The 19,459-nt window shown below is 36.9% G+C and overlaps 1 long non-coding RNA gene across 2 annotated transcripts in view; it reads right to left on the bottom strand.

Moving 5' to 3' along the window:
* Positions 1-1,467: 1,467 nt before the first annotated feature.
* Positions 1,468-19,459, bottom strand: part of LOC107180878 — a 32,711-nt gene continuing 14,719 nt past the window's right edge. The window contains exons 5-6 of one of the 2 annotated variants that reach the window (XR_006218889.1): positions 8,713-8,818; positions 1,468-1,585 (exon numbers count right to left, since the gene is read on the bottom strand). This is a non-coding gene — a long non-coding RNA (uncharacterized LOC107180878). Of the gene's footprint in view, positions 1,586-8,712; positions 8,819-10,409; positions 10,497-19,459 lie in introns of those variants that run through there. The other variant, XR_006218888.1, reaches the window with a different exon arrangement.

The raw sequence follows: 19,459 nt of genomic DNA, 5'->3' as shown, positions 1-19,459 counted from the left end.
TTTATTCCATTGTGGTTGATTTTTTTCTAGTAGATAATTGTTTATGAAAGCTATTTTCTTCTCTTTAAGTCACTTAATTTTTTTATTATTACTAATGATTTTTAATAGGTTATCTTGTATTGTGTCTAAGAAAAAATACCACCTGAAAATAATAGTCTATTTTTTCCTGTAACTATACCTAGAAATTTTAGGGCAACATTAAATAAAAGTGATCAGTAGTAGACATTCTTAGCTCACTCCTGATTATAGTGAAAATGCTTTTGGTCTGTCATTAAGTGTATAACATAGCCTTTTGATAAAATGATACTCATCATCATCTTTTAAAAAATTCTTCTGGGGCATCTGGGTGGCTCAGTCAGTGAAACTTCCATATGTTCAAGCCCCGCAGATTCGAGCCCCACTTCAGGCTCTTCACTGATAGCGTGGTACCTGCCTGAGATTCTCTCTCCCTCTCTCTCTGCCTCTCCCAGCTCATGCTCTCACTCTTTCTCTCTCTCTCAAAATAAATAAGCTTAAAATATAATTTAAAAATTCTTCTACCAGAAATTTGAAATATTCCATTTTCTTCCTTTGATTTATTAACATAGTATGCTTTATTTCTAATTTTTTAATCAAAACATTCTTATATCTCCAAACCAAAACTTATTTGTTCCTGGTACATTATACTCTTAATTTACTTCTGAATTTAGTTTTGTGGCACATACGTGTATAAGTTATTCTGTTGTTCCTTTCTGTTACATTTGACTGGATTTGTTACCAGGGTTTTTTCCTAGATTTAAAAGTGAACTGGAGAGTTTTTCATTTTTTTCTACATTGTATGACAGTTGATATAATGTCTTCAAAGCTTGAAATAATTCAAGTGGTAAGAACATCTAGACCCACAGTTTTTTTGGTTATCAATTATTTGGTAATCTTTAAAGGTTTTTCGTAAAAATATTTCTTTTGCTTATCAATTTCACCTTGATTTTGATTATTTACAATTTGTCAGAAAATTATGCATTTTAATCCAATTTTCATATTTATGGCCATACATGGCTCTTTTTTATCATTTTAAAAATCACCCATTTATGGTGTCACAGCACTCTTAAATTCTTTTTGTGTGTCTTTCTTAATTCAACTAGGCATTGATGTTTCTATTTTATGATTTTCTTCTTCTGAGAACTAACTCTAGTTTACTTACCAATGCTGCAAATTTTTGTTTTATAATTTCTTAACTTCTGAATTCATATTTATTATCATTCTGTTTCTTTTGTGTTTGTTTTGCTAAAGGAACAAATATGACTATATATTTTTTCTGAGCACATGCTCCATCATAACACATAACTTTATATATAATGAAATATATATTATATATTATGTATATTTTATATTAATAAATATATGTATACATATACTTAGCTACATATACATATAAAAATAAATACATATACATATATACACATATATAGTGTGTGTTCTTTATATTCAGATAATCAGTATTATGCCTTCAGATTTTGTTTTCTTATTTTATAATATGTATTGTCTAAATGGAGTGCATTTCCTTTGCTTTATCTTCTTCAGTGTAAGATTCCATGCCACCATAATCCTGATATCAAAACAGAAGAAAAATATTTCATTATAAATAGAGAAACAAAATTTCTAGAGAAGACTTTAACAAATCAAATTCTAAAGAGAATTAAAAGAATAGTACTATATTACAACCAAATAGCATTTATCTTAAGAATGTTAAGAATTGTTTATCATTAGGAAATCTATTAAATAAAAAATTGTAAACAATCAAAACATCTTGACAACAAATGCCAAAAATAAAAAAGAATTTAATAAAATTCCACACACTTCCTAATGATAAGGATAATCTAACAATAAGCTAGCAATTGAAGAAACTAAATTTAATAAAGGCCATTAACAAGAAACTTACATAAACCTTATACTTAGTTGTAGAATACTAAAACTATCTCCACTAAGTCAGGAACGAGATAAGAAGACCCATTAGTACTATTATTAGCATTACAATGCAGGTCCAAGGAAGAATCAATAAATAAAAGTTAAATTAATCAGGTAAAAAAACAATGAAACTGCAATCTTTGAAGATAATCTTATACCTGAGGAAACCAGGTAAATCAAATGGAAAACTTTTAAAGTCAGTACAGTAGCCAGATAAAATCAACAATAAAAATCAACAGATTTTGGGGCGCCTGGGTGGCTCAGTTGGTTAAGCGTCCGACTTCTGCTTAGGTCATGATCTCGTGGTTTGTGAGTTCAAGCCCCGCGTCGGGCTCTGTGCTGACAGCTCAGAACCTGGAGCCTGTTTCAGATTCTGTGTCTCCCTCTCTCTCTGACCCTCCCCCGTTCATGCTCTGTCTCTCTCTGTCTCAAAAATAAATAAATGTTAAAAAAAAATTAAAAAAAAAAATCAACAGATTTCCTATAACCCATATACATATAATATATATACACATATAGATCACAAATATAATTTTTTTAAAAAGATTCAATTTACTGTATCAACAAAGGCCATAAACTAATTAGGAATAATGCTAACACAAATGTGCAAAACCTTAGAGAAATAAACTATAAAACCCCACTGGAGAATATAGAAGAAAATTTGAATAAACAGAAAGACACAGAGTGTTTTTTGAGTCACAAATTGTCCCCTATACACAGAGGGCAAGGGAAGACTAAGAGGCAGACCACTCCACATTAGTAGGCGGCAGATTTAAAAAGTAAGGGAACTTACATATAAAGCTTGTCTTGAGTAGCCACAAGATCAGTAAATCTCCACATCTACCCACCAGACTTAAAAGTTTATATAAAGGCCTTAAATACATGGGTTCAACCATGTATTCAGCCCAGATGGTCTCAATAACACCTCGCTCTCTCAAGGTTATGTTCTTGAAACAGCTCCTAGCATTGGGAAGGGTGGGTAGAACACACATTCCAAGAGCAGGGGAGGGAGTAAGGAGTGTCCAATTGCCCAGGTCCTGATTGAGGGTCAACTGGTGGTCACATCCTCTCAATGAACTCCTCCAAGAGCATCCCTTAACTTCTCCCTAATTAGTTGACACTGATCATTGAACTCAACAGCTGACTCCTAAGAATATGAGCAAGAACATATAGAACGTTTTTTAAAATGTGAAAAACAACAAGTGGTGAATTACCCTACAGAACATCAAAATTTCCTTTAAAGCTATGGTAAAATGGTAGAGCAATGGCATAAGAATAGGGAAGCCCTGGGGCACCAGGGTGACTCAGTGGGTTAAGCTTTTGACTTTAGCTCAGGTCATGATCTCACAGTTCGAGAGTTCGAGCCCCACGTCAGGCTCTGTGCTGACAGCTCAGAGCCTGGAGCTGCTTCAGATTCTGTGTCTCCCTCTCTCTCTGCCCCTACCCTGCTTGCACTCTGTCTCTCTCTCTCTCAAAAATAAATAAACACAAAAAAAATTAAAAAAAAAAGAGAATAGGGAAGCCCACTGGTAAGAGAAAAGAGAGATTTCAGGAACACACCCTGTATACATGAGAATTCAATTGAAGGTAAAGGTTGTATTTCAAAGGATAGAATTTAGAATGCATCGGGAGACTTCAGGTGAAGATGCAGACTAAGCAAATGAAAGAAAACTCACCACGACTACACACCTTACTCTCAATAATTACAATAGCCAGATTTTTTTTTAAGTTTATTCTACATAGCTCAACTTAAAAGCAGAAAAAGAAAATTGTCTGTGGCCAGAAATAAAGAACCTACTTTATTGAATAGGAGTTGAAGCTAGTGACTCAGATAAACAAATGGATTTGGTATATACTTAGGGATTTATGTTTTAATATCTATACCTGCTTTATGAAGAACCAGGAAAGGGTGGCCCTATCAGGAAAATACTGCCTGCCAGTGCAAGATTGTAACTCAAAAGCCTCATGGTTATCAGTGAAAACATAGTAGACCTAGAAGCCTTTCCATCTATAACATCTGACCACCGGCAAGGAAGATGGGGCAGAAAGCAGACCTGTGGACACTGCACTACTGGTGACAAAATGATTGATACTATTCGTGACTGGGCTCAAAACCTCTCAGCCAGGGTACAGGTCTACAAAGCTTATTGGTTTTCCAGTTTGAATGATAGGTCTAGTTCTAATAATCATATTGATAATGAAAAGTCAAACCAGGAATTTTCTATTTTTTAGTCCCTCGGGTTCCCAAAGATGTAGTCAAGCCCTATCTCTTCATCATCATCACCACCCTAGAATACACTGTTAGTGCTGCCACAGTAGATCAGAAGGTTATCTACAAGAATAACTGAAACCTCAGTACTGAATGCCCACATGACATTAATCCTACCACATGAATGGATAAAACCTTGTAAGCACTCCTGACTCCTCTGTTTCCCTTCTTGCAAAGGTGCTGCCTGCCTCCTTTAGCTTATTCATGTCATGTGATCTATTTCTGGACTCAGATGAAATGACATGCCATAGGTATGGTATCTAACTTTTCTGAATGTTTACGTAGAGCATGATGAATCTTGACCAATGGGAAACAGGGAATGAGAGGATGCTGGGCAGATAAATTCCCCCTCCTTTCTCCCCTCCAAGGACTATCCAAGATTCAGCTTGTCTTTTCTTGCCTTTCAGATAATACCTATGTGCCAAGTAAACACTCATGCTCCATGACCTGCCAAGTCTCCTCTTACTCTTTGTGAAGCTATAACCACTGCTTTGCTTTGCTTTTTTTACTTGCCTCATTTCACTTTTTCTCAATCTCACTACCCATGGCTTGTGTTTCCCAAATAGTTAGTATTTTCAATCCTAACTCTGCCTCTGCTTTTTTAGAAGGCCCAAACAAGGTAGCAAGATTTTTTTATTCTTTCACTTATTTCCTCAAATTTGATAATACCCTGAATATTGGACTGACAGAATTCCAAATCAATCCCCTTGCCTACTTCCCTCTGGCCATATATGCCACAGTCACAATCATGGGCCAATTATATCATAAATGATTGACTATAGCAGAGTACAGATAAGATATTCATTCTGTTGGTTAAATGTAAACATTCTTTCTGCTATCTTTTGTGCTGGGTTATCTAAATCTCAATAATGTCTCTGCTGCCTTTGTCACATCAAGACCAACTGAAGCATGCATCAATATAGGTTGGTGCCCCACTAACTTTAAAGTCATCCTCAATTACCAGCCTGCCATTATTGTTCCCTATGGAGAGCCAGTCAAAACCACTGAGAGCTACCTGCATACTGAGCAATGCCACATCTGTGATTGAGGACTTGCCTGGACCAAACTAGACCTGATGTATATCAACCATGCCATTTTTCACTGGTACAAAGGTGAAAGGTTAGAGAAAGGGGTTCTCAGGTACATAAAGACATAAATGTTCTAGAATTGTTTCTGAGATGGTTGAAGTCCATAGGACTAAGGAATAAGATGATTGTCTATCATATTAACTTGTCTCCTGCTAGCTTTTATACTCCTTTGTCTTGAGTTTTAGTTCTCTTCTCTTTACTGTCCACAGTAATCCATGAAAGTTATGTTTCTAAAAGCAATTTTTAAAGGGTAGTACAGAACTTAAATCTTTAACAGTATATATTCTCACTCTCTCTTTTAATGTTTATTTATTTTTAAGAGAGAAAGAGAGAGAGTGAGCAGGGAAGTGGCAGAGAAAGAGAGGGAGACACAGATTCGAAGCAGGCTCCAGGCTCTGAGCTGTTAGCACAAAGCCAGATGTGGGGCTCGAACCCACGAACCCCAAGATCATGACCTGAGTGGAAGTCAGACGCTAACTGACGGAGCCGCCCAGGCACCCCTATAAACTTTCTAAGAATGATTTTTATATTTTACCCAGTTTTGTAAACATACTTCTAGTATTCATTTATGCTTAATGTTGTTTTAACTGATTTCAATGCTCACTGACAGTTTTTTATATCAGTTTCCCCATTCTTAATTTCTTAGAGTGAGTCAGCACTTCTTCAACTCTTTTAAGATATGTTGGATTGATTGCAAATACACCCTTAATTTTCCACCCCCTCCCTCCCTGTATCCATGTCTTCTGTAATATGCTTTTGCAGGTTCTCCCATTAAGAAGTGGTCTATTTCCTGGGGTGCCTGGGTGGCTCAGTTGGTTGAGAACCTGACTTCGGCTCAGGTCATGATTTCATGGCTTGTGAGTTCAAGCCCCATATCAGGCTCTGTTGCTGACAGCTCAGAGCCTGCAGCCTGCTTCAGATTCTCTGTCTACCGTTCTCTCTGCCCCTTCCCTGCTCATGCTCTGTCTTTCTCTCTCAAAAATAAACATTAAAAAAAAATTTTTTTAAAGAGGTGGTCTATTTCCCAATTCTTGTGGCCGTATGACTTACTCTGACTAAATCAATATGGTGAAAGTAATGTTGAATCAATCTGAGCTGAGGCCTCCTCAGAAAGTCTTGTGTTCTTCCACTCTTGGAACTCTGAAACCACCAGCTGAATAAGCCAGGAGTAGCCTGCTAAATGATGAAATGTATGTGGTTCCTTCACCACAGTTGTCTCACCTGATGGCCAGCCAATAATCAGACCTGTGTGTGAGGCTATCCTAACCCTCTACCAACTCATCAACTGACTGCAGATGCACTAGCAAGGCTAACCAAAACCAACAGAGATAAGTCCAGCTTTACCAAACTACCCACCTGAGCTGTAAACTTATAAGAAATAATAAATGTTTGAGGCTTTAAAGCTCTAAGTTTTAGGGTGATTTATTAAGCATCAATCAGTAACTGATACAAAAGATAATAGGGTGACATTTTCTGAGACTTTGCGTACCTTGGAATATGTTTATATCTCTTTTACTTGACCACCAACCTAATTCACATTTAAAATTCTTGACTTATGAGGAGTGCCTGAGTGGCTCAATCAGTTAAGCGTCCAGCTCTTGATAATTGTCTCAGGTCATGATCTTGCAGTCGTAGGACTGAGCGCCACATCAGGGTCTATGCTGAGTGTGGAACCTACTTGGGATTCTCTCTCCCTCTTTCTCTGCCCCCCATCAAAATAAATAAATAAATAAACATTTAAAAAGAATTTGTGACTTATGAAGTTCTTGTCTCAATACTCTGTATACAATGCTTTACTACCTTCTGGCATTATACTTTGCTGATTTGTAGTCTTTTATATGCCTTTATATTTCATGTCTGAATGCTTATGATAATTTTATTTATCTATATAATGAAACATCTTTCCATGATTTGGAATTTTGTCAACTTTTCCTCAAACATAATGAGCCCTTTTAATCTGTATGCTGAGAAGTATTTTTTCAGTGATATCTTTTACTATCACTTCTATTCAACTATTTATTCCTCACTTAAATATCTACATTTTAAAGCCTTTCTCTTCACTGTATGTCCTCTATCAACACTCTTTTCACAATATTTAAAACTCTTTAATTTTTGCCTCTGCATTATGGGAAAAAATGTATTAAATTTGCCTTCATATTACCATTCCCATTATTGATTTTAAACATTTTTTTACTGTTTTAATTCACTTTTGAGAGAGAGAGGGAGAAACAGAGCATGAGCAGGGGAGGGGCAGAGAGAGAGGGAAACACAGAATCCAAAGCACGATCCAGGCTCTGAGCCGTCAGTACAGAGCCTGATGAGGGACTCAAACTCATGGACCATGAGGTCATGACCTGAACTGAAGTCAGACCTTAACCTATTGAGCTACCCAGGTGCCCCCCATTATTGATTTTAAATCGACATTCTGCTCTTTTTCCAATATAGATTTTAGTCTGCTCTGTATTTTTAATTGCTATGTAATCTTTTCTCTTCCCATCCAGCTTCATCTTCATCTCGAACTGTTGACTTTTAAGTTCATCTGATCTTTTCTGTACAACTTGTTCTCTTTTTATAGCTTTCTGTTCCTGTTTTATAGATGTCACAGCTTTATAAATGTTATTGTAGACTCTTTTTTTTTTCTAAATCTTTTTCTAGCTTAAGGGTTAATCATTTAATGATATTTCTGTTCCTCTGAGTTATAATGGTCACATAACATTACTTTTATTCTGAAATAGTTTTGCATGTTGAGCAATACCCCAGCTATCATTGAGGTCTGTTCTTGTTTTTCATTTTACTCCTCATGGAATGAAGAAAGATACATCTATGTTTGCCAATACACTAGGATTGTGGTTTAGCTTTAGTACAGCTTATTATAGTTAGAAGGCATATTGATGTACACAGCATTTAACTCAATTTCCAGGGCTTAGAGATATTCCTCTATTATGTCTCTTCTGGATTTTAGTGAAATCATTAATCACTTCCTATTTCTGCTATTTGATTCTTTGATATTGTGGACCATCAAAGTATTGGAATTACTTTTGTTTTGGCCTCCCCTCCAATAAAGCCTTTGTACATATTGAGACTATATCTCCAATAATACAAAGCAAAACTCTATGTCACCTCCCTATACCCAAATGCTCATTTCTTGTCCTGTTCTCTAAAAGTTTCAGTATCTAAATCAATGCATAAAAACAAGGATTAATGACACAGGTGGACATAGGAGGGGAGAGCAACATGCTTATGTAGGGGCATAACGACCCTAATCAGAAAAGGTAGACAGTGAGAAAGGGCTGATGATGGGTTTAAGTTCCAGATGGCAAAATAGATAGTGTCGATAGTCACTTCAGCCCCATTTTTCTTGAATAATAGAAAATATTCCCAGAAGCTGGAACCAGATATGCTATAGCTTACTTTTAAGGGTATTTTCAGTTCTTGGTCTTTCTGTGTGTCGTGGTGGGGTGGGGCAGAGGACGGTATTGTAGGAAGATGGGGGCTGACTGTGCCTTTGGAACAGACACTGCAAAGAAAAGTAGGAACTAAGTCAAAGAATCCTTGATATGTACATTTCAACTCAGAAGTTTCTACCTTACCATGTCTCCTCAAAATTCAGTTTTATTATTCATATAGGCTTATATAGATCTGTCAAGAATCTATTGAGATTAAAAACTCTTGAAGTTGACAGTTACTTGATATGCTCCAAAGAAAAATTAAGATAAATTCAACCTTAAATAAGAGATATTTAGTATTTTTGTTAATACTTTATTTTTTAAGTAATCTCTATGCCCAGCATGGGGCTCGAACTCACATCTCCTAAGATCAAGAGTTGCATGCTCCACCAATCGGGCCAGCTAGGTGCCCCAGGAGTTAGTATTTCAAATACACATAAATACTATGAATATATATTGAAGTCACTGAAATTACACATATGTTATGAATAATACTAATTGCTGCTGGCAAAACATTTTTGTTCCATTTGGGCTTGCAAATCAGCAGAGAGTCTGTTAAAAATTAGTGTAATAACATAATGTTTCTGAAATATTACCAGATGTCTTTTTTATTTGCAGAAATTCTTGTTCCAAACACTGAAGCTGAGGCATTCAGTGCTTCAGAAGAAGGATAGACATGGCCAAGAACAATGAACGAATTGTCCAACATTGACTTTCAAAGCAAACTTTATAAAAAAGCACATGTAGAAACAGTTCCTTTCATTTGCCAGAATCAGGCACTGGAGGGAGAGAAGCTCCCTGAATCCAGCAGTGTCCCTTTATGTATGCAGAATTAGACCTGTGGCCTAAACCAGTTGGGTTTCTGTCATATGACAGAAAAAGAATCCTTACCCATGTATTGCTTTTTTTAATGTGTTAAATGCTAACCTCAAAAGTCAAGTATATAATACCAGAGTCTAATTGTAAGGGCAATGAACTGAGTCCTGGATTTGAAATTAAGAACGCCAAATTGTATATTTCCTTCCAACCGACTTTCAGTGTTCCGACTGAGCAATCCATCATTTGGCTACTTCTATTTTAATGGATTTTACCTAAAACCCTTTCTTTGAAGTCTTTCCTAGCTCTGGATGAAAGCACAGTCTTAAGCTTAATCCCTTCCATCTATTAATATGATTTTTTTTTGCAACGTACTCAAAAATTAGAGTATAATACTCTCACCTCCTTTACTCATTTAATTTTGGCATAATACGTCTATTTTCCTGCTTGAAGATTTGCTGTTTCTGGCCACATTGGCACCAGCTGTTCTACATGATGATGCCCAAAGAGACTGGGAATTAGATCTGTTTACCTTGCCCTGAAAGCCCCTCTTCTAGCAGAGCATGCATTTGTCATTGTGCTCCATTTTAGCATCCACATCCGTTTAGCAGGACTTCTAACTTGGTAGAAGCTAGAAGTAGGCAAGTTTCACTTGCATGTTAGCTTTTCATTTGCAACATTGATTCTTTTGACTCAAATTTACTGAACAGGTATTGTGCCTTTTGTTCCAAGGGCCTACCTTCCCTGTCACCCTCCTAATTAAGTAGAGGCCTACCTGAGTTTCACTTTGTGTGAAGTGCTCTGCAAAGGAAATGTTACAGATGGATTCAGGTCTACTCATTTATTCATTCAAGAAACATTTATTTAGTTCCTGAGGATAAAGAAAACAAACAGACGAACAAAGGACAGTCTTTCTCTTGGGTACTTCACAGTCTAGAGAAGGAAACATAAAAATCATTGATTACAAGGAGTTACATGGCTATAAAATAGATTTAATATTGAAGCTTAATCCTTAAATTCTTTGGCATTCATTCATGATAATGTTATCAGCAAAATAGATGATTATAATTTTTAAACATGTTCAGATCTGGTAAGGTGTTGAAATTTCTGGTTTCGAATGCCATTTCAATCCTGAATCACTTACCTTCTTGGGTTCTGTTCTCTCTATAAAATGAGAAAACTAAGCAAGATGCCTTCCAACTGTCTATCTGGCCACCACATGCGACAAATCCACAATTCTCAAAGCTGTAGAAAAAACTCTCCTCCTAGTTTAAACTGCGACCTGTCAATAATGTACTCTTGAACACATGGCTTTGAAGTTCTGATTTGCTGCCAACTTGCCTAGCTGTATTTATTTCCTCTCAAGTTGAACTATCAGAGTGGGAATTAAAAATTGGACACATTACCTTGGTGATCATACCAAATTCCTGTGAATCAGACCAATAGCCATCTGGCGGTTGAGTGTGTTTGAAAACACTGCTAAGCTTGGGGAAGGGCCCTTACTCAGGCTTCTGGCTACCAGTATGGAAGCAGATTCTCTTTCTGACTGGAATCCTTTGTGGGGAGGAGGCTTTGTGCTTGGAAAGCCTGTAGTTGTGGCTGTGTGGTGTGGGTATCACTTAGCTCCTAGGAACATGGCCTGTGAAATATACAATGCCAATATTGTAGCCATGCTTTGCTTTTTTTACCCCAGCACCAGTTGCGCTCAATTCATTTGTGATGCGTGTGTGTACGTGTCTTAGGTTTCTTTAGCCTGTCCTTGGAAGGAAGGAAGGCCTGGTCTGTGAACACCCCCTTCCCCACAGATGATTAATTTATACACATTGGCGTGGAACAAAGCACCATTCGTGGAGAAGAACTAGTTCATACTTTGAGAACTGTCATTAGAAGCATCAGAATTATTTATTTGTAACCATTTTATATGAAGCCATTTTGGAAGAAGTGGGGAACCCAGGATAAATGGAACACTAAAGATTTCTCATGGTTTCTGAATTAGTATCAAATTTACTTAATTGTGTTAATGCATTGGCGTTTTTATCTTACATGATTATTTATTTTACATCGCTAAAATTTCTTGAGCATAGACCTTAAGTCAGGCATGGTAATAAATGTTGTGCATGCATTAATTCATGTGACTCACATAATAAACCTTAGAGTTATGGGAAATCAGTTCTCCTACTCTAGATAGAAGAAAATCAAGTGGAAAGAAAGCTTGGAGAGGAACTTCCTCAAGTCTCTGCAGGTGTAAGTAGTGGAACTAAGACTTGGTATTGTGTCTGTCTGACTCTGAAAAATATTTTCCTAAGAACTAACTACATCTTCACTCATGTTGGAGTCTTTGGAGTCAGACCACAGGAGTTCCAATTTTGGCTCTACAATGTACCACGTGGATGGCATTAGAGAGGTTTCTTAAATTCTCTGTGCCTCAGTTCCCTTGTATGTAAATTGAGAGATAATAAAATGTAACCCATAGGGTGGGTGAGAAGGAAATTAAGTACTTACAAAGCATTTAGTTCAGTGCCCAGAATATAGTAAACACTCAACAAATGGTAACTATTTAAATGTTTATTCATTCACCATAGCACTGGCTGAATGAAGGAAAATTGAGCACTTTGGGGGAGATAAAGATAAATATGTGGTTTCTGTATGTCTAGGGGAGAAAAGAGACATGTAATTAAGCAGTTTAAGAAAAGGCAGACAATGAGGACAAATAGAAAGAGGCTCAAGTGAAAAAGACAGTCTATCCAGTGGAGGATTCTGAGACACCTTAATGAAACAATGTTGAATCAAAGTATATGGAGCATCTCCTGGGTATGCTCTAGATATACTGGGACGGAAGAAGAATCTCACTGTCTGGTGGTGTTTTATGGCCACAAATCAGATTATAATATCATAAAGAACATCTTTGCTTCCTCCCTAATGCTCCAAAGCATATGTGTTGTTTTTTTCTTAGTGTCAGTGCTCACATTGCCACACCCAAGCGATCAGTTTGGATATAGCTGTGTAAGCACACCGCACTGCACACTCCCCTCTCACACCGTCCTAAGTCCCCAGTACTTTGTACATCATTTCTTTCTGTAAGAATTTGAAACTAAAGAGAATTTTGTAAGGATAAAGGCCCATATGGAAGGTCAAAGAGGTCCATATATGCCATATTGAATCTTAAGAGGTATGCCAGGATGGATAAATTATTTGTTATATACTCAAAACAATAATCGTTCTTTTGAGTCATTCTTAGTAGTTCTGGAAGATTTAGCAATTGACCACTCAACCCTCTCTTAATGCCACATTTGTATTTTCAACGGCTTAACACTTCAATGATTCACTCCAAGCTAAAATGTTAAAATCCGAGTTGGTGATTTCTCCCTCTCAACTAGCTCCTGCTCCTCTTTCCTCTATGTCCATAGATAGTCCACCATTTTCCTAGTTCTTTAGAGTCTAAACAAGTACTGCCCAAGAGAAATATGTGAGCCACACATGTAATTTTACATTTTCTACTAGTCACATTAAAAGTTTTTAAAGAAACAGGTTAATCTTTAAACGGTGTATTTAACCCAAAATATATAAAATATCAGCATTTTAACATGTAATCAATATAAAAATTAACGAGATATGTACATTCTTTGGTGAAAAATTATTAGAAGTCCAGAGTATATTTTACACTTACATGTCGATTTAGACTAGCTATAGTTGAAGTGATTACTAGCTACATGTGGATGTGGCTACCATATTGGACAATGCAAGGCTAGACCTTATAGTTACCTTTCATTCATTATCCCTCACCCTCCATATCCAAACATTTACCACGTCTCTGCAATGTCTGTCATAACTATCTTGCCACTTCCACTTACCACATTATTTCTTTATCTACCAAGCGCCTTACTTCACGTATCCCCCATCTATTCTGTTTCCTTGTTCCAATCCGTCAAATAAACTACTACAAGACTAACTGTCCCAAAGTGCCACCAAAAAACCATCAATCATTCCCCATTACACCAAAGAGTATTCAAATGCCTAAGCCTGATGCTCAAAACCCTCCACAAAATGCCCCCTAATCATTTTATAATCTCATGTTTCATTGCTTCCCTTGTTTCAGCTAATCTAGTCTACAGATTGTCCCCCAATCCTACCCCCAAATTCCTAGTTCTGTCCCTTTGGTCATTGACCCCCTTCTTCTGCGTATTAAAAGTTTACCTTTTCTTCAGAGTTGTTGTTGAGCTCTACTTTTTCATTAATACCTGCCTGTTCTTCCCAACTAGATGGGATCTCCTCATTCTCTCACAAACAATCCTGTATTTTCCATGCAATTTAGGTAAACCTATTTTGACTTAGAATCTGGGATATATTTTTATTATCCCTTCTATATTTTTGCCTTCAGGGCAGGATAGTATCTTTAAAACCTCAGTATCCCAGGCAGCTCTCAACTGGTTTCATTTACTCAATAGCTAGCTAAGAGAAGCAAATCTCTGAGATCCATTGGTGGCAGTAAGCAAAAATGCGGGAACCCAAATTTTTGAAATAGCTTCTCATTATCCAAGCAACGAAAGATACCCACAAAAGCAAAATATTTAATGTGATAAGTGTTTCCTATAGAGTTGGACTGGGACTCTAAGATTAAAAGTCAATATCTGCCCTGTAAGCTGAGTTGTTGTGGAAGGTACTGGATATGAGAGAAAAGGCTAGACCCATTAATGAACTGATGTCATAATTTATATATAAAATGTACATTTTCTCACCTTGCCTGGGAGCATTCTTCCAATACTGTAATCTTCATTTGGGCTTCCCCCAGGTAACATCAAACTATATATTCAGAACCATTAAGCCTAGGGTTTCGTTCTTTTTATAAGACACAAGTTTATAAAGCAGCAGGCCAGCAGTACATAAAGAAACATACAAGTTTCTTCAAAAGAAATCAAGCCAATGAAAATAAATTGTGAAGTACACAAGCGAGAGAAGCAATCATTCCAGCCCATTTGTCTGAAAGGGACTCACACTCTTAGAGCAAATTCAAAGAAGGAAAAACAACACTGTCTAAGTTTTTGGACCCATGCCCAGGATCCTTTTCTTCTAAATATGGAAATAGATATTTAAGTCCCTGGTGCATTCATACCCACTTTCCAGGTTGCTTCTGTGATTCTGCCTCCCCACAACATGACTGTTTCTTACCCCCAAGCAGAAAGCTCTCTCCATCTGTGCGAACTACATCAATTCAATTCCATGTAATTATGCAGGGATCCAGGAAAGTGGACATAATTCAAATCAGAGACAGTGAACTATTTAGTGTTTTATATATTTTTTCTAGTTCCTAATAGCCTATCAACTACAGCAGAAAGAAGAGTTTTTAGAGTTGGCTTATTTTGAAAGCTAAACAGAGACAACCATTGCTGGTGTATTTAGTCTCTCAATTATTTAATGTCAGTGGTGAGCATTTCCTTGGAGAGTTCCACATGAGGAGTTTAGCTTATGTGGTTTTTTTTTTTTTTTGAGAGAGAGAGAAAGAGAGAGAGCGAGTGAGCACAAGCAGGGAAGAAGGGCAGAGGAAGAGAGAAAGAATCCCAAACAAACTCCACACTCAATGCACAGCCTGATGCAGGGCTTCGTCCCACAACCCTGGGATCACAACCTAAGCCAAAATCAAAAGTTGGACACTTCACCAGCTGAGCCACCCAGGGGCCCCTAGCCTATGTGTCTTTTATAAAAATAGGGCAGTCAGGATAAGGTTCCATTGTAAGGAGACAGTTTCCCTTTTCACAGTAACTACAAGCCCAGACGTTCCTCGTTTCCACAAGGACACCATGTTGACACTTGAGTCACTACATACTTTGATGGCAAAATGAGCCACTCTATGAGGTCCCCCTCTCTTCTGACAGGCCACAGCTGGCTAGTGACCAGTGGAAATGGCCTGGAGCACCTTGGGAAGGATTTTCCTAGGAGAAAGACCAGAAAGACCTACCAATGAGGTCAGGTGAGGGTGAGGTGGTCTTAATCTGATAAATAAAAAATTGTCAACTATTTTGTATCACAAATTGATGAGAAGGAAGTATAATACATATATGTGTGTATATAAAACTTCCATATTTGGCTTCCTCATAAACTATAGAAATAACTACAACTACAGTTGGTCAAAGTGGTGCTATATTCTACTTGTCCATATGAACATAGGAAATAGATTGATAGGACTTCTTTTCCCTTGAGAGGAGTCATGGTAATTCAATATAATTTGTGTTTATACAGCACTGTTTACAAATATTTCTACTTATAAAACTCATGGGGCCATAGCAAAAGTATCTTCCAGATAAGTGAAAGTTTGGGAGTGGGTCTCACATTATGGAATATATATTTAACTCAGAAGACTCATATCAAAGAATTTTATGAAAATAGTCACAATATGAAGACATGGGGCTGGGATGATTTAACTAAGGCTTTATAAATATTTGTCCTGGTAGAGCTTGCCACCATGTGTATTAATTTTGGGAATAGCAATCAGGTCACAAATAGAGGACTTGGGCTGGAGGTAGGGTAGAATGATGGGGAGATATAATGTCAGGAACAGGGAACAGGAAAAAAAGATGAAAAAAACCTGTTTTGTGGTGGGTCTTTGTTTTGAGGTTAAAGTTGTCCTTACTCAACAACTCCACTATATTCATGCTTCTCAATATGGCTTGAAATTCTCATGTAGATTCCAAGCTTCCTGAGAGAAGCATTCTGAGTTACCCTTTCTTTTACTTTTTTTATTTAAAAATTTTTAATGTTTATTCATTTTTGAGAGAGAGAAAGACAGAGTGGGAGTGGGAGAGAGGCAGACAGAGGGAGACAGAATCTGAAGCAGGCTCCAGGCTCTGAACTGTCAGCAAAGAGCCCGATGCCACCCTTTCTTTCATTTCTTTCACTTCTTAATAGGTTTTTAAAAACCCCATCTACCTGCAATCTGTGGTTTGCATGTATATATTTGTGTGTGTGTGTGTGTGTGTGTATGTGTTCCATAAACTTTCAAATAGGAAAGAAAAACATAACCATCTACTTTTGGATTCACAAATAGAGCACAAGTGGAAAAATGCATTTATTTATGAAAGAAAAGCTAAGAGTCACTTGGACAACATGATTCATTACCACCAAATATATACTGGAAACTGTCTGATGCCCTTATATACTATATAAGGTTGTTTTTTGACTCCTGGAAGAGATCAACTGGATCTTTATGTTACCATCTTAGATGTGTCCATCTGTATGTGCTTAAGTTTCTAACACACACATAAGTCTCTTTTATTTATATGGGTTGGTTGTTCCTGGGTTGCTCAAATAACTATACATTTCATCAATCCATCATCTTGCTGGATATACACGAAAAATGTGTTCTTGGAAATACCTTACACTTGGGCTTTGATGTCCCACCTAAGTCAATGGGTTATAGGGAACTTCACAATCACTGGTTCACAAAATTGATTAATAAATACCAGCTCCCAAGAGAAAGAGAAGAAGTCTACCTTCCTTGTGTGTTCCACCTCTCCTTCCCCTAACAAATCTCTGGAGAACTGATGGGGACATCTGTTGCCATTCTAGTCTAATGGGAAATTATCTTTGACTCTGAGATTGATACTTACATTGTTTGAATAAGGCCTAAACTAGAGTGAGTTCTGTCACATGTTCTTCTGACTCATGCTACCTAAAAACCATTTTGAGGCCAAATTTAGTGAAGGGAACTTGCCAGAAGATTAGGACTGTCTTCCAAATAAGCAAATTTTGTGTTGAAAGCAAACTGCTGAAGAAATATAACCATATGCTTTTAAAATGAGGCCTCTACAATCGAGGGACATAAAGCAACTGCCACATGTTCATGACCTCCCCCTCCCCCCACTTAATAAGGCACCTTTATTTCACCAGAAATAAAATTTTATTAGTAACGTGTCAAATATGATTTAAAATACAGCTACCTTTCTTCTTCCTCTCAGTTTAAAAAACAATCCAATAAAAACTCTAAATCATGACCCAGATATTTTTAAATGTGAAAATGACATAGTTTAGATTATGTAACAGACGCACAGTTTCCCAAATAAATGTTGTAGAACACCATCTGCTTGATATTTGGGTGCATTCCCACAGAACTAAATTTCTGCTTCTTTACCCTTCATTAATGGTGTATAACAAATTTATGACAGCATTATTTCACAATAGCTATATCCACAATTTATGACCAAAGGAGAGCCTGACAAAATCACTTGGCATGCTCAAATTAGACAATTTATGCGACTCTCTCATCGACACCAACCCTCCACCGACAACTGAAGAGGAACAATGAGTCCGTAACAAGGGGAGGACCTCTCATGGAATAAAGCTCAATAAAGAGTTCAAAACAAGAAGCTGAAGATCCAGGTGCCATTTTCCAGCTTATGTTTCTCAAATTCTTCAGGCCATGCATTCACCTACAAGTTTGAATTTAATATAGAATGTTTTTATAAGGTTTTCTCACATTCGGCCAGACAAGAAATTGCCAAATTCTTCTTAACTGTCAACAACATTCCATCTTTGTTCTAGTGTTACCAAATACAGCTCACTTATCTGGGTATAATCAAGGGGGCGGGAATCAAGAAGAGAAATTTACCATATGTCATTTCTTGGCTGATAAGAGTGGTACATGGCTATGTCCGTGTCCCTTTTTTGCACTTGATGCAGGTAAAATCTATATGAGAAATCATTTTGTATGTATTTTGCTGTATAAAATATTACATTTGTGGCCAATTTGGGAACCAGTTTATGGCATTTACTTTTTATCTTTCATTTCTTTGGATTAACAACTTCTATAGAAAACAGACAAGAACACGTATTCTTTGAAAGTAACCAGAATACAGGCTTGCTTCTCAAAGTGATGTATGGCCTCATTATTCAAAGAGTAGTTGGCAGACAAGGCAGCACCCACATCATCTAGGAGACTTGAGAAATACAGAATCTCAGGCCCTGTCCCAGACCTACTAAAAGGAATTTGTATTTTAACAAGATCTCCCAGGACTTACATGCACAAGAGGATTTGGGAAGTGCTAGTGTAGAAGAATGGACTTTATCTACCCAACTATAGAATAATCCCTGGGAAAAGACAGAATTACTCTAAGGAAAATTTTGTTCAAAATGTTCAACTACGAATGTAATAACTTTGAGACATGATCCACTTAATAAAAAAAAAAAAAAAAAGACAAAAACACCTGAAACATGTCACATTGCTGATGTGCAGAATGAAGTTTGTGAATGGGAAGATGCTTAAAATTCCAAAATTACATAAATGATCATGAACTGCTTGAATTAATCACACACAATCTTTCATTGTTTCCAACTCCAGGTATTTTCTTTAGCAAAACATACACAAGTGATAACTATTACATTGAACCCTAGAAACATGAAGAATACCTTAGTAGTCAATTATTTAATGACTAAGTACAATAGTTTTATAAAGAATTGTATCAAGAAACTGATGAATTCTAGGTTGATATACTTTGGAAACCCTTTCTCAAAAGAGTTCAACCAGTACTGAAAATTGTTGTCTTCTTCCAAGGATCTTTGAGCAAACACATTATCAATGCTGGGAGGGTGGGGAATGGGAGGGTGCAGAATTAGAACCATAACCACTGCTTACAGCCAACTGTAAAATCTGGAGTGATTCAGGGTGGAGGGAAAGAAGATGGCTCCATAGCTGGTGTTAAGAAATCCAGAGGTGCATTCAAGCAGTTCACCAGCACAAGGCAAATCGAAGAAAGCTGCCCACGTTATACACAACTCTATACACAACTCTAGAGTTATACACAACTCTAACTTTGACCACATTATACACAACTCTTAGGCTATGATTTCACAATTCTGCTTCTCCTTCAAGTCTGTCCTTTACTTTAATAGCCTGATTTCCCCTGTAA

This window comes from Panthera tigris, chromosome B3, assembly GCF_018350195.1.
Source record: "Panthera tigris isolate Pti1 chromosome B3, P.tigris_Pti1_mat1.1, whole genome shotgun sequence".
Taxonomy (NCBI): domain Eukaryota; kingdom Metazoa; phylum Chordata; class Mammalia; order Carnivora; family Felidae; genus Panthera; species Panthera tigris.
Note: the sequence above shows the minus strand (reverse complement) of the source record. Positions and strands in the feature narration are given on the sequence as shown.